This window comes from Narcine bancroftii, chromosome 1 (assembly GCF_036971445.1).
Source record: "Narcine bancroftii isolate sNarBan1 chromosome 1, sNarBan1.hap1, whole genome shotgun sequence".
NCBI classification, from domain to species: Eukaryota; Metazoa; Chordata; class Chondrichthyes; order Torpediniformes; family Narcinidae; genus Narcine; species Narcine bancroftii.
In genome coordinates this window covers 443743434-443757622 of record NC_091469.1, presented here as the reverse complement: position 1 = coordinate 443757622, position 14189 = coordinate 443743434, and the positions used below count along the sequence as shown (strand labels likewise).

Here is a 14189-nt window from a genome sequence, read left to right as displayed (position 1 = left end):
AATTTACCCATTTCTAACCAAAAAGGTTTAACTTTATGACACTGCCAAGTAGAATGCAAAACTGTACCAATTTCCTGTCTGCATCTAAAACATAAAATCAGATAGTCTGATTCAATTTTTTACATTTATATTGTGTTATATATAACTGATGAATAAAATTATCTTGCATCATTCTATCTCACATTTATTGTACTTTTCATATTTTCTCTACATATTCCAGTCCAATCTCATTCATCTATTTGTTTATTCAAATCTACTTCCCATCTTTGTATAGAATTATGAAGCCCTATAAATAAATGTATTTATATTTCCATTACATAACAATAATCCAAATTCCATCTCTAGTGCTCTTGACCATAATTTTCACATCAAAATTTCATAACCTGATAATACAAAATCTAGTATTTTCAGCTATCTTGAAACATAGAAAATAAGTGTAGGAGTAGGCCATTTGGCCCTTTAAACCTACACTGCCATTCATTTTGATCATGGCTAATCATCCACTCAGTACCCTGTTCCATACCCCCTAATCCCCCTAGTCACAAGTACTAAATCTAACTCTCTCTTAAATATACCTATGGAACCGGCCTCAATCACTTCCTGTGGCAGAGAATTCCATAAATTCACCACCCTCTGAGTGAAAAAAATTCTTCCTCATCTCAGTCCTAAAGGACTTCCCCTTTATTCTTAAACTGTGACCCCTGGTTCAAGACTTGCTCAACATTGGGAACAATCTTCCTGCATCTAGCCTGTCAAATCCCTAAAGAATTTTGAACGTTTCTATTAAATCTCCTCTTAATTGTGTAAACTCCAGCGAGTACAAGCCCAATCGTTCTAGCCTTTCTTCATATGCAAGTCCCGCCATCCCTGGTATCAATCTGGTAAACCTTTTCTGAACTCTCTCCATGGCAGTGATGTCCTTCCTCAGATAAGGAGACCAAAACTGAACACAGTACTCCAGGTGAGGTCTCACCAAGGCCCTATACAACTGCAACAATACCTCTCTGCTCCTGTACTCGAATCCTCTTGATATGAACACCAACATACCATTCGCCTTTTTTACTGCTTGCTGCACCTGTATGCCCACTTTTAATGACTGATGCACAGCGACACCCAGGTCTCTTTGCATCTCCCCTTTTCCTAATTGGATACCATTAAGCTAGTACTCATCCCTCCCATTCTTTCCTCCAAAGTGGATAACCACACACTTATCCACATTATATTGCATCTGCCATGCATTTGCCCACTCACCTAACCTGTCCAAGTCACCCTGCACACTCTTAACAGCCTCGACACAGCTCACAATCCCACCCAGCTTCGTGTCGTCTGCAAACTTGGAAATTCTGTTTTCTATTTCCTTATTTAAATCATTAATATATATCGTAAATAACTGGGGTCCCAGCACTGAGCCTCGTGGTACCCCACTAGTAACTGATTGCCATTCCAAAAAGTACCCGTTTATTCCTACTCTTTGCTTCCTATCTGTCAACCAATTCTCTTTCCACCTCAATACCATATCCCCTATACCGTGTGCCTTAAGTTTGTATAGTAATTTCCTGTGTGGGACCTTATCAAAAGCCTTCTGAAAATCCAGGTAACCTACATCTACTGGTTCTCCCCTATCCACTCTACGAGTTACATCCTCAAAAAATTCAGTAAGATTAGTCAGACATGATTTTCCCTTCATAAAACCATGACCAATGAATTCACCACTTTCCAGATGTGCCGCAATCACATCTTTAATAACTGACTCTAACATTTTCCCCACTACCAATGTCAAGCTAACCGGTCTATAATTCCATGATTTCTCTTTCCCTCCCTTTTTAAAAAGTGGAGTTACATTAGCCACCCTCCAGTCCTCAGGAACTACTCCAGAATCTAAAGAGTTTTGAAAAATTATCAACAATGCATCCACTATTTCATGGGCTACTTCCTTTTGCACTCTGGGATGCAGACCATCTGGCATTGGGGACTTGTCGGCCTTTAATCCCTTCAATTTATCCAACACAACCTCATAACTTACACTTATTTTCCCCAGTCCTTCCGTCATATTAGCCCCATGGTCCCCTATTTTTTCCTGAAGATTATTCATATTTTCCCTAGTGAAGACCGAACTAAAGTAGTTATTTAATTGGTCTGCCATGTCCTTGTTCCCCATTACCAATTCACCTGTTTCTGACTGCAAGGGACCCACATTTGTCTTTACTAGTCTCTTTCTCTTTACATATCTATAAAAACTTTTGCAGTCATTTTTTATGTTCCCTGCCAATTTTCTCTCATAATCTCTTTTGCCTTTCTGATTAATCCCTTTGTCTTCCTCTGTAGAACTCTGAATTTCTCCCAATCCTCTGGTATTCTGTCTTTCCTGGCTAGTCTATACACTTCCTCTTTACACTTGATACTCTCCCTGATTTCCCTTGTTATCCAAGGATGTACTACCCTCTTTGAGTTATTCTTTTTCCAAACTGGAATGAACAAATGCTGTATTCATCCAGGTGATCCTTAAATGCTTGCCATTGCTTTCTACAGTTAATCCTTTAAGTAACATTTGCCAATCTAACAATCAATTCGCGTCTCATACCCTCAAAGTCACCCTTCTTTAAGTTCAGAACCTGAGTTACAGAATTAACTTTGTCACTTTCCATCCTAATGTAAAATTCCACCATATTGTGGTCACTCTTGCTCAAAGGGCTTCGCACAACAAGATTGTTAACTAACCCTTCCTCATTACTCTGAACCCAGTCTAGAATGGCCTGTTCCCTTGTTGGTTCTTCAACATACTGGGTTAGAAAATTATCCCGTATACCTTTTAAGAAATCATCCTCATCAGTACCCTTACCAATTTGATTCATCCAGTCTATATGGAGATTAAAGTCACCCATTATAACTACCTTGCCTTTGTTGCACGCATTTCCAGTTTCCTGTATAATGCCATCCCCAACCTCTCTACTACTGTTAGGTGGTCTATATACAACTCCCACTAACATCTTCTGCCCCCTTGCATTTTGCAGCTCTACCCATATTGATTCCACATCATTCAAGCTAACATCCTTCCCTTCTATTGCTTTTAACTCCTCTCTAACCAACAATGCTACCCCACCTCCTTTTCCTTTCTGTCTGTCCCTCCTGAATATTGAAAATCCATGAATGTTAAGCTCCTAACCTTGGTCCCCTTGAAGGCATGTCTCTGTGATCCGAACTATATCATAGTCATTTACAGCTATCTGCACATTCAAATCATCACTCTTTGCATTAAGACACAAAGCCTTCAAGCTTGTTTTTTACCAGTAAGAAAGAAACCCTATCACCATTATGCTGTAAAGTGGCCCTTTTACATTTTTGCCCTGAGGTTACCTGCCTGCCTCTTTTGCTTTTCACCCTCCTATCTCTGACTTCTTCCCTCATGCTAAACCCCTCCGTCTCTCTACTCCTGATCCCATCCCCCTGCCACATTAGTTTAAACCTTCCCCAACAGCACTACCAAACACTCTCCCGGGGGCATTGATCCCAGCCCTGCCCAGATGGAGACTGTCCTGTTTGAACTGATCCCATCTGCTCCAGAACCGATTCCAATGCCCCAAGAATCTGAACCCTTCCCACCTACAACACTGTTCAAGCCACATATTCATTCTATCTATCCTCCAATTCCTACTCTGACTAGCTTATGGCACTGGCAATAATCCAGAGATTATTACCCTAGAGGTCCTACTCCTTAACTTCCTTCCAAGCTCCCTGAATTCTGTTTGTAGGACCTCATCCCGCTTTTTTCCTATGTCATTGGTACCAACATGGACCACGACAGTTGGCTGTTCACCCTCCCCATCCAGAATGCCCTGCAGCCGCTCCATGATATCCCTGACCCTTGCACCCGGGAGGCAACACACCAACCAGGAGTCCTGTTTACGGCCACAGAAGCTCCTGTCCATTCCCCTTACAATAAAATCCCCTATGACTATTGACCTACCATTCTTTTTCTGGCCATCTTGCACAGCAGAGCCACTCACAATGCCTTGACCCTGGCTACTGCTGCCTTCTCCTGATGGGCCATCTCCCCCAACAACATCCAAAATGGAATATCTTTTTTTCAGGGAGATGACCACAGGAGACTCCTGCACGACCTTCCTGTTCTTACTCTTACCCTTGATCACCCAGTCCCTATCTCCCTCAACCCTATGAAGCTGTGGTGTGACCCTAACTTCTCCTTCATTCTATTAAAAGACATTAAATTTCCTGCTTCAAAAACATCTTTTATCTTCTTAATTTCCTGACCCTGCCAAATCTTTAAAAAATTATTTCCCATGGAAAACAGAATCAATCTATTCTAAATCATGGTGTTTTTCCAGACAATAAACCTCCTGCCCCAATTTCTTTATCAACCTTATTCCAAAGCTCAACTAAATGCTTCAATATGAGAGTTTCTCTATTCATTGTTAACAACTTTAAATTCAATTTATAAATAAAATCTTGTGGTTTGGTTCCTTTATTTTACTAAATTCTATATATACCCAAGCTGGAATTTTATTTAAATCATACATTAAATTACCAAAACACAGCTGGGCAGATTTATAATAATTCACAAAATTATGGAGCTGCAAACCTCCTAAATCATAATTCTAAGTTAATTTTTCCAAAGAAACCCTTGCCATCTTTCCTTTTCATAAAAAAATCTCTAACACATGAATTTAATTCTTTAAAATAAACATTTGAGGAATTGGAATAGGAATCGATTGAAAAGATATTGTATTCTAGGAAAAATATTCATCTTAACACAATTTATTCTGCCTATTAAAGTAATAAGTAACTTTTCCATCTTTCCAAATCTTCTTTTATTCTTTTTAATAATGGAGAATAGTTTAATATAAATACTTTTAAAAATTCAACTTCCTTTCAAATACATAAATATTTTATTCCCATTTCTGGCCTTTTAAAATTACATTCTTAAAGATTACATAATCCCCCTTTATTAAAGGCATAATTTCACTTTTTTCCCAATTAAATTTCTAAACAGATATTTCTCCATATTCTTTTAATCTAAATTTAAGTTGACACAATGAATTTAATGGATCTGTTAAATAAATTTAAATATCATCCACAAACAAACTTATTTTATATTCTTCCTGATTCTCTTTAATACCCTTTATCTTTAAATCCTGTCTTATTAATTCAGCAAAGGGTTCAGTTGCTAAAACAAATAAAGCCGGTGACAGTGGACAACCTTGTTGATATTAGTGCTACAAATCTGTAATTCTAAATCACTTTGATTAGATAATGTTAAAGTAGGACCTATTTTGCCAGATAAAAAAGCTTTAACTTGAGAGTAACAAAATAAAGTATTGTTAGGTGTATTAAATTTTCTCACCATTCTTTCAAATGTTATAAATCTCCCATCCTCAAAACAATCTTCAATCCTCTTAATACCCTTCGGTCTCCAAATCCTCAAGAATTCGTTATCCATTGAAAAAGGAATAGCCTATTTTGACGTAGAGGCATTTTCCTAGATTTTAAACTTTCATACCAATTTCATTTTCAATATTGTTTTTCAATCAAATGTTTCAAAATAGACGTTCCCTACTTCCAAATATCAATTTAGAATTCCATTTATAAATAAAATCCTGAGGATTCATATCCATTATTGCATTAAATTCAATAGAAGCCCAAGATGGAATATTATCTAAACTAAACAATACATTTATAAATCTCAATTGAGCTGCTTTATAATAATTCTTAAAATAAGGAAGACATAAACTCCTAATTCATACTTCTAAGTCCATTTTTAAAACTATGGCCCAAAAATTGGGGTGCCTAAACCAAGATTAAGGTGGGAAATAGATTTAAATGCAGAAATATGTGAAAAGGATTGGATGGCTTTGTGTAAGAATATTATGACTAAACTTATAAATGTAAGATATAGGTTAGTTCAATATACTTTTTACATCAATTATATTTTACTCCACAAAAATTAAATAGGTTCAATCCTGCCATATCAGATTTATGTTTTAGGTGTAGATGTGAGATTGGAATTTTTTACATTCAACTTGGCAATGTCCTAAAGTTAGACAATTTTTGTTAGGGGTAATGATTTTTGGAATTATTTATGGGGGTGTGGTGGCACACAGCCTAATGGTGAACCGGCCCCGTTTGTATCGTCACGTGGCGAGGCAGCCATTAGGAGATGGTGTCATCAGGAATTTCTTCTTGACTCGAGCATCTCTTCCAGCGTGCTCCCTGGGCAGCGATTATGACGTCGCAATGCACCAGGTGACTGAACTCATGCTGCCCTTAAAGGGGTGTGCTGAATTTGAATAAAAACAGTCATTAATGACCATCGGTGTGGTGGCAGTGATTTACTTCAGCTCCTCAGAGAACCACAGGAGTAAAATTACCACAGGATCAATATTATTTTTATTGAGTAATATTAAGGATATAGAGCCAAAATTAAAATTAAATATTTAGCAAATTGAATTTGTGTTAATTGCTTTAACAATTTTTAGGAAATGTATAGCAATATCATGGAAGTCAGAAATAGATTTAGGTATGAAAATACGGCATGCAAAACTTCATATTTGTCTACCATTAGAGAAAATTACTTATAATCTGTGATATAAATATCATGTTTTTTTAAAAAAATATGGAGCCCATATTTACAAATTTTGGTTTACATATATGATTGGTTCTCTGATTACCTCATTTTTGGTAACCTTCAATAAATTTTATTGTATAAATGTTTTATTTTCTTGGCATTCTCCAGATTTTTTTTCTTTCTTCTTTTTTCTTTCTTTTCTTTTAGGAGTGGGAGGATGGGAGATGGGAGGGTGAGTTGGGTGGGGTGGAATGATATATATGTTCTTTTATTTCTTATGAAATAATTTAAAACTGGATGTAATTTAACTATTATTGTGGTTTAAAATTTTATAAATAAAGTATCCAACAAAAAAAGAAAAATTGTTGACATTTGACCATTCGTCACTACTTTTGAAGTTAAGATTCTTATATATTATTTTATTCCAGTCAATAAATGTTGACCCTAACCCAAATTTTTAAAAAGAAAATCCCATTCTAATCTATCAAATGCTCTTTCTTCATCTAAAGCCACTGCAACACTCATATCACCCCTTTTTTTGGGCTAAATATATTAAACTAATAAACTTTGCCATGTCATCTGCAGATTTCCAATTTTTAAAAAATTCAGTTTGATCCATATGTATTAACTCTGGGATATATTTCATCAATCTATTTGATAATAGTTTAGTTAATATCTTATAATCAGCATATAATAATGAGATTAGTCTATATGAAGCTGGTTTCAATGGATCTCTATCTTTCTTAGGTATTTCTGTAATAATTGCTATTGGAAAGGAATCTGGAGAGAATGTGTTTCCAATACTTGATTTCTTCCTTTCTTTGGCTTGGCTTCGTGGATGAAGATTTATGGAGGGGTAAAGTCCACGTCAGCTGCAGGCTCGTTTGTGGCTGACAAGTCCGATGCGGGACAGGCAGACATGGTTGCAGTGGTTGCAAGGGAAAATTGGTTGGTTGGGGTTGGGTGTTGGGTTCTTACTCCTTTGTCTTTTGACAGTGAGGTGGGCTCTGCGGTCTTCTTCAAAGGAGGTTGCCGCCCGCCGAACTGTGAGGCACCAAGATGCACGGTTTGAGGCGATATCAGCCCACTGGCGGTGGTCAATGTGGTAGGCACCAAGAGCTTTCTTTAGGCAGTCCTTGTACCTCTTCTTTGGTGCACCTCTGTCTCGGTGGCCAGTGGAGAGCTCGCCATATAACACGATCTTGGGAAGGTGATGGTCCTCCATTCTGGAGACGTGACCTACCCAGCACAGTTTGATCTTCAGCAGCATGGATTCGATGCTGTCTGCCTCTGCCATCTCGAATACTTCGATGTTGGAGATGAAGTCACTCCAATGAATGTTGAGGATGGAGCAGAGACAACGCTGGTGGAAGCATTCTAGGAGCCATAGGTGGAGGTATAAAAAGATCCTTAATTTTTTAAATAAAACTACAGGAAACCCATCCTTCCCTAGTGACTTACTATTTTGAAATGAATTCATTACCTCAATTAGCTCTTTTAACAACATAATATTAAACCTTCATCTATATGGTGAACTTTCCTTGTCAGGCAAGTGAAGAATGATCTGATAATATTCTAGGTTTATATTCAACAAAATTAATTCTTCCCTGTAACTATGCAGATATTAGAAAAAAATCTAATCTTGAATAACAGTCAATGTCTATGGGAATAAAAAAGAATAATTTCTCTCTCCTTAGGATTTAACAATAATAGTTAAATAAATTACATCCAGTTTTAAATTGTTTAAAAAAAAAAGAAGGTATATCTATTAAATTCAGCCATTTTGGTTTTTGTTACCAATTTAGTTGCTTTATCCAATATAGGATCCAAACAACATTTGCAATCACCTCCAATTAATATTTTTCTATACGACTCTGACAAATATAAAAAAGTATCTCGTATAAAATCTTCATCATTTATATTACATGAGTGTCCGCATTTCTGAATAAATTTGACAATGAACCAAAACATATCTTCCCACAGGATCTATTATAACATTTTGAATTTTTACTGGTAATGTTTTCTTGATTAATATTACTACTACTTTTGCTTTAGAATTAAAGAATGAAGATATCACTTGACCAACCCATTCCCTCTTTAATTTCAAATGTTCTTTTTCAGTCAGATTAGTTAAAATGCAATATCAACTTTCATCTTCTTCATATAAGCAAAAAATATTTTTTCTTTTAATTGGGCTATGAATCTCATTAATATTAAAACTAAGAAAATGTAGTGTTTTATTCTCAGCCATTATTTAAATCAAGTTCTCTTTCAGTCCTCTCCTCTAAGGTCTCCATCATCAAACCCAAGCCACTCCTGTAAACATCTGTCACAAATAAAAATTACAGAAAATGAAAGAAAATAAATAAACAGATAGATAACCCCACTATAAATGCTGTTTAAAAGATAAACAACACTACCCACTCCACCATACAGGTTGTGGCTCCCACCATAATATGGTACATGACAGATAAGGTAAGCAAGGAAGCAAACATCCATCCTTCCAGGGGAAAGAAAATATCAATTATAAAGTTTATTCAAACAGTCTTTCAGCAGTCGCTTCCAGCTCAGTATTTACTTGATTATGACTGTTTGACTTTGTTCTTCTGAACCCATCTGCAACTCCTATTGACATATTAAAACCTGTAATGGTACAGCTCTCTTAGATGTACCAACTCCCTTTGCATTTCTTATTGAGAACTTGAACCTCCCACTCCTTGATGATCTTCTTTAATAGATGTAAATGATTCTGAAAAAAACTCTTGCTTCTTCTGCTGCCAAAAAATATCTTGATTGGCTGTTATCTTGAAACACCTTTAATGTAGCTGGGCGTCTGAACGTAAACTTGTAACCTTTCTTCCAAATAAAGACCTTCATTGGATTGAACTATTTTCTTCTGTCCACCACTGCCTTCCTCATATCAGCATAAAAGAAAATTTTATTTCCATCATTTATCATGGGTTCCATATTTTGTCTTGCCTTTTAGACCACCAAGTTCAGAATTCTTTCTCTATCTTGCTAACGTAAGCATTTAATTAATACAGTCCTGGGTGGTTGAGTTGGCCATGGCTTCCTCCTTAAAGCTCTTTGTGCCATCTTTAATTCATTTCCATTTGGAAAATTTTCTTCACCCTGAACTTTAAGAATCCATTTCTGAAAAAAACTCCACATGATTCTCACTGCCTTCAAATTCTTTCTCTAAGACCAACAATCTTTACATTATTACGTCAGCTACGATTTTCCAATATATCAATCTTTTCCAGCAATTCTTTCGTCTTTATCTCCCAAATGTTCCCAGATGTTTCAACCCTTTCCACTCTGTCCGTACAAATATTCAAATAATTTTTAACAATCTGCACATCCAATTCCAGTCTTAGAACTTTTTCTTTAACTTTGTTAACTTCTACAGCATACTTCATCATGTCAGTTCTGACATTCTTCACATCACTTCTAATACATTTTCTCTTAAAATCTGAAATTGCCCCATCATTAATGAAGAAAGATTTTTTTAATAGTTGCACTTTGATTTTCTTCAAGATCTTCATCTCCTTCTGATTCCTCTTGGTCTCTCTTTTTTTCTGTATCGCTACCTGTCAAAAAAACAGGTGTTTATGACAGCTCTGTCCCAAGTAGTAGTCCTCCATTCTGCCAGCACCAGAGGTGGCGCTATCAGGTCTCTTTCGCGCATGCACACAATATTCTGATATTCTTCCAGAGAGATCTGAATGGCTCTAGCACCATCTTCTTCGGTTCCACAGGGAGGTGACGGTACTCCTAGCTTCAGGAAGGCCGTCATCATCTGTGTCATCTGTGGAGGCTTTGGAACTTGAGTCTCAGGATCCAATGTTAAGGTAGGCCATACATTCTCCATTTTCTTCAATTCTTTATTCACTGTTAACTTGGTTTTTGCTGTCCTCTTTCCTCTACCAGCCATGTACAGCATGTTACAGGTAGGTTCCAGGGATTCTTAATATCTGTAGATTATTTTTAAAATTCTTATTTTTGGGCTTTTAAAGACGTTTCCCTTGGGGGAGTCTTCATTCCATCCCCTTCTCTCACACCTTCATGCTCCACCCCAAAACATCAACATCTTGAATGATCTGAATAGAGAAATTAAAGGGCAATGTTTTAATTTAAACTTAATAAACTTCGATAATGTTTGAAAGATATCCTTCCAAAATTTTTCTAAACTAGGGAAAATCCAGAACATGTGAAACAAAGAAGCATCGCCAATTTTACATTTGTCACATAGAGGATTTATATCTGAATAAAAATGAAACAATTTAACTTTAGACATATGTACTCTAAGGACCACTTTAAATTGCAACAGTGTCATGAACAAAAGGAGGTGGTATTAATCAGATTACAAATAGAGTCCCACTCCTCATCTAAGAATGAAAGATTCAAATCCTATTCCCATTCGTTCTTGATTTTAACTAACATGGTGAAGTGCCAGTTGATGAAGTAGACAAAGACAATGTAGTTAAACAATAATCATGGCTTTTATTAGCAGAAACTCATGGTACAATAATGAAAGATAATAGATGTATATACAGTTATATCCAAGGGAAGTATCCTTAACAGAAGAGATAATGCACAGCCAATGTTAGTACAGCAAGGCTCACCAGAGGGGAGACAAGCAGCTTGGCAGACATTCACCACACATGGGCATCCTTAAATCAAGCAAATTACAGTAAAACTCCAATTTTCCAAAATGGTTGGGCTGGGCCTATGTCAGTTAAGTGCTTTAAGTGTTTTATTATGAAATATTCATAATCTATGGGCCCAAATTTTTAGACAAAATCTTTATTCCTTCATTAAGTAAATAAATAGATTTGTAAAAACAGATTCTTCCCTTTTTTTCAAAATAAGAAAAATATAAGCTTCATTAAAAGATGGAAGACACCCTTGTTTAAACAAGTAATTAAGCACATAACTTAATTGGGCACGTGCAATTTGAAAAAGGATTTATAAAATTCCACAGGTTACCCATCAGGTCCTGGAGATTTACCAGATTGTATGGAGAAAATTGCAAAAAGTATTTCCTCGAGAAATAGGTATGTCTATGAGGAGAATAATGAAGTTTTACAAGGAGCACAGATAGAACTTTGAACTAAATAACAAGGACCTCTTTCCCTCAGCTGAGGTATCAGAGACAAGAGGGGAGAGGTTAAAGTAATTAATGGGAAAGGGGAGATGTTTTGCCAAGGGTATTTGCCCAGGGTCTTTGTATTTTAAAAATACTTGGATGTGTTAGTGACCTCCAAGTTTATAGACCTGGTGTTAGAAGGTGAGACTAAACTGAGTATTGTTTTTCTACCTGGCATGGACACAATGAGGCAAATGAACATTTTCTTCATCATAAACCTTTAATGAATCTGATTCTATTCTTTAAACATTGCGAAAGCAGGGGAACAAATTACAATGTAAAGTAAAAGTTCAAAATCTGGATGCCAGAAATCCGGACCACCCAAGAATCTGGACTCTCAAACTTTAAAAATTTTGCGGGCTTTGTGTGCATGCGTAAGCCCCACAGATGTATAGCAGCAACAAGCGACCAGGGTGAGTATAGGTAATCCTATCACAAATAAATTCATGCGTATGGTGTGCTTTTATTTTACAATGTTGATTTTTAAGCATTACACACTCTTGTAACAAAAAAAAATGCATTTACTGGGATTGATCACAATGGCAAACTCATCAAGCCTCTGAAACAAAGAGATAAGGTAGCGCTTGTGACCATCTTCATCCACACTTGTGACCAGAATATCATCGATGTAAACAAAGTCGAGGCCGGCGAGTCTATAAGCTGCTGGAATGTCTGAGTTGCATTCCGTAGACCGATTGGAATTCACAAAATCTCAAACATGCCGAAAGGGGTAATTACTGCCATCTTCGCGAAATTAGAATATAATAGTAAGCATGTACTAGATCCATTTTTGCAAATACATATTTGCCATGGTGGTTTCCTGAAAAGTCTTATAAATTGAGAATGTTCCTTTGTCTTGTGGTCTTGTGATATCAGTGAGGCACGGTGGATTTATTCAGGGCAAGATCATCACCACAAGGTCACCAATCCCCAGGAGATTTTTTCAGAACCATATGCAATGTTGAAGCCCAGCAGCAGTCCGATCTGTGGACTCTGCCCAGTTGTTGCATGTGGTTGAATTCTGAATTCGCAATTTTAAGATGGTTATGGGGTAATCTACAAGCCCGCACTCCCACCGGAGGACTCTGAGTCTCTATATGGTGGATCACTGTACGTTTAACATTATTAAGTGATGGAAACACATGAGCAAGGCTCGGAAAGGGCAGGAGCCAGGTTGAAGGTTCATCAGGCAGCTTACGATATTGGAGAGATGACTGATGCAGCTCAATTGGATTCAAGAGCTGCGGTCCATGACCCAGCGAATTTTCAAATCCACCAACAATGAAAAATGTGACAAAAAATCCACTCCCAAAATGGAATTTGCTAAATTCACTGAAAAGGTTTCTTGAGACCAAAATCCAATGTGAGTGACCTCTGACCATATGTTTGAGTATGAGAATCATTTGTGGCTGAAAGAACACATGACATATTGGGGTGTCTGCATTCCTCTGTGGTTGGATGGACCACTGAAATCTTTGCACCGGAATCGACAGGAAATGGAACGATCTTTGAGGAAAAGATGGCGGGTGACATACCCATGGGCAGTAATTTCCTCTACTGCTGGTCCTGGTCATTTCCCAGCTGCCATTTGTAGAAGTCGCAAGGTGGCTGACAGGATCATGCAGCAGCACCAAATCTCCGATGCTTCCAACAAATATGCCATCCGTCGCCTCTACCACATCCTCGACCACCATAGTTCCAACCAGGTCAATGGAAGGAATACCGCTACATTCCCAAAGCCTAGACCTGCGTAGTTATTGCTGCCATTTGGTGCTCCAACTTGGTTATCTTCAATTAATATGGTGGTGGTGCTACCTTTGATTGATAAGGTGTTGGTGTTTCACAAGGTGCAATGAGCAGTTGTTCCAGCTCCATTTGCTCCTGTTGACTAAGGGAAATAGACAATACTTCTATCTTCAATATGGAGGTTGTGGACATAACGAGGTCGGCATGATCCGCCAACTGATCAGGGGTGGACAATCGAAAGACACTCACCAAATGGTCTTGAATATGATGAGGTAAACATCAAAGGAACCTCTTTTTCCAAAAATTGCCTTCGACAGGGTCTGTTCCAGCTAGCCTGCGAGCTCAACATCTGTGACAGTTGCTTATCTCCTTGGCTGTCATCAGCTAGTAATTGGGCAATATGAGTCTCCACAGATGGCTGAGTATGACACAGAATAGCTGCCTTAAGCATGTCATATGGGAGATTACCATCTGGATCCACTAAGACATCCTCTGCTTCGCAGGCAATCCGCTCTGGAAGATGCTCCATAAGTAAACTGTACTTTGTCTTCTGACTTGTCACACTGAGGGCAGAGAAACGTGCTTCGAAGATCATAAACTATTTTGGTGCATTATTAATAAAAGGGGGGAATCTCCAGTTTGACCTCCTCAACTGCTCCTGTAAGGGGTTTATTCTCATCGCTATCCATTTTAAATTAGAAGGTACTGTGAACT

General features: G+C 37.4%; 1 protein-coding gene across 4 annotated transcripts in view; it reads left to right on the top strand.

Moving 5' to 3' along the window:
* LOC138751743 (integrin beta-1-like) overlaps positions 1-14189 on the top strand; it is a 178361-nt gene that overhangs the window by 50435 nt on the left and 113737 nt on the right. The window lies entirely within an intron of this gene.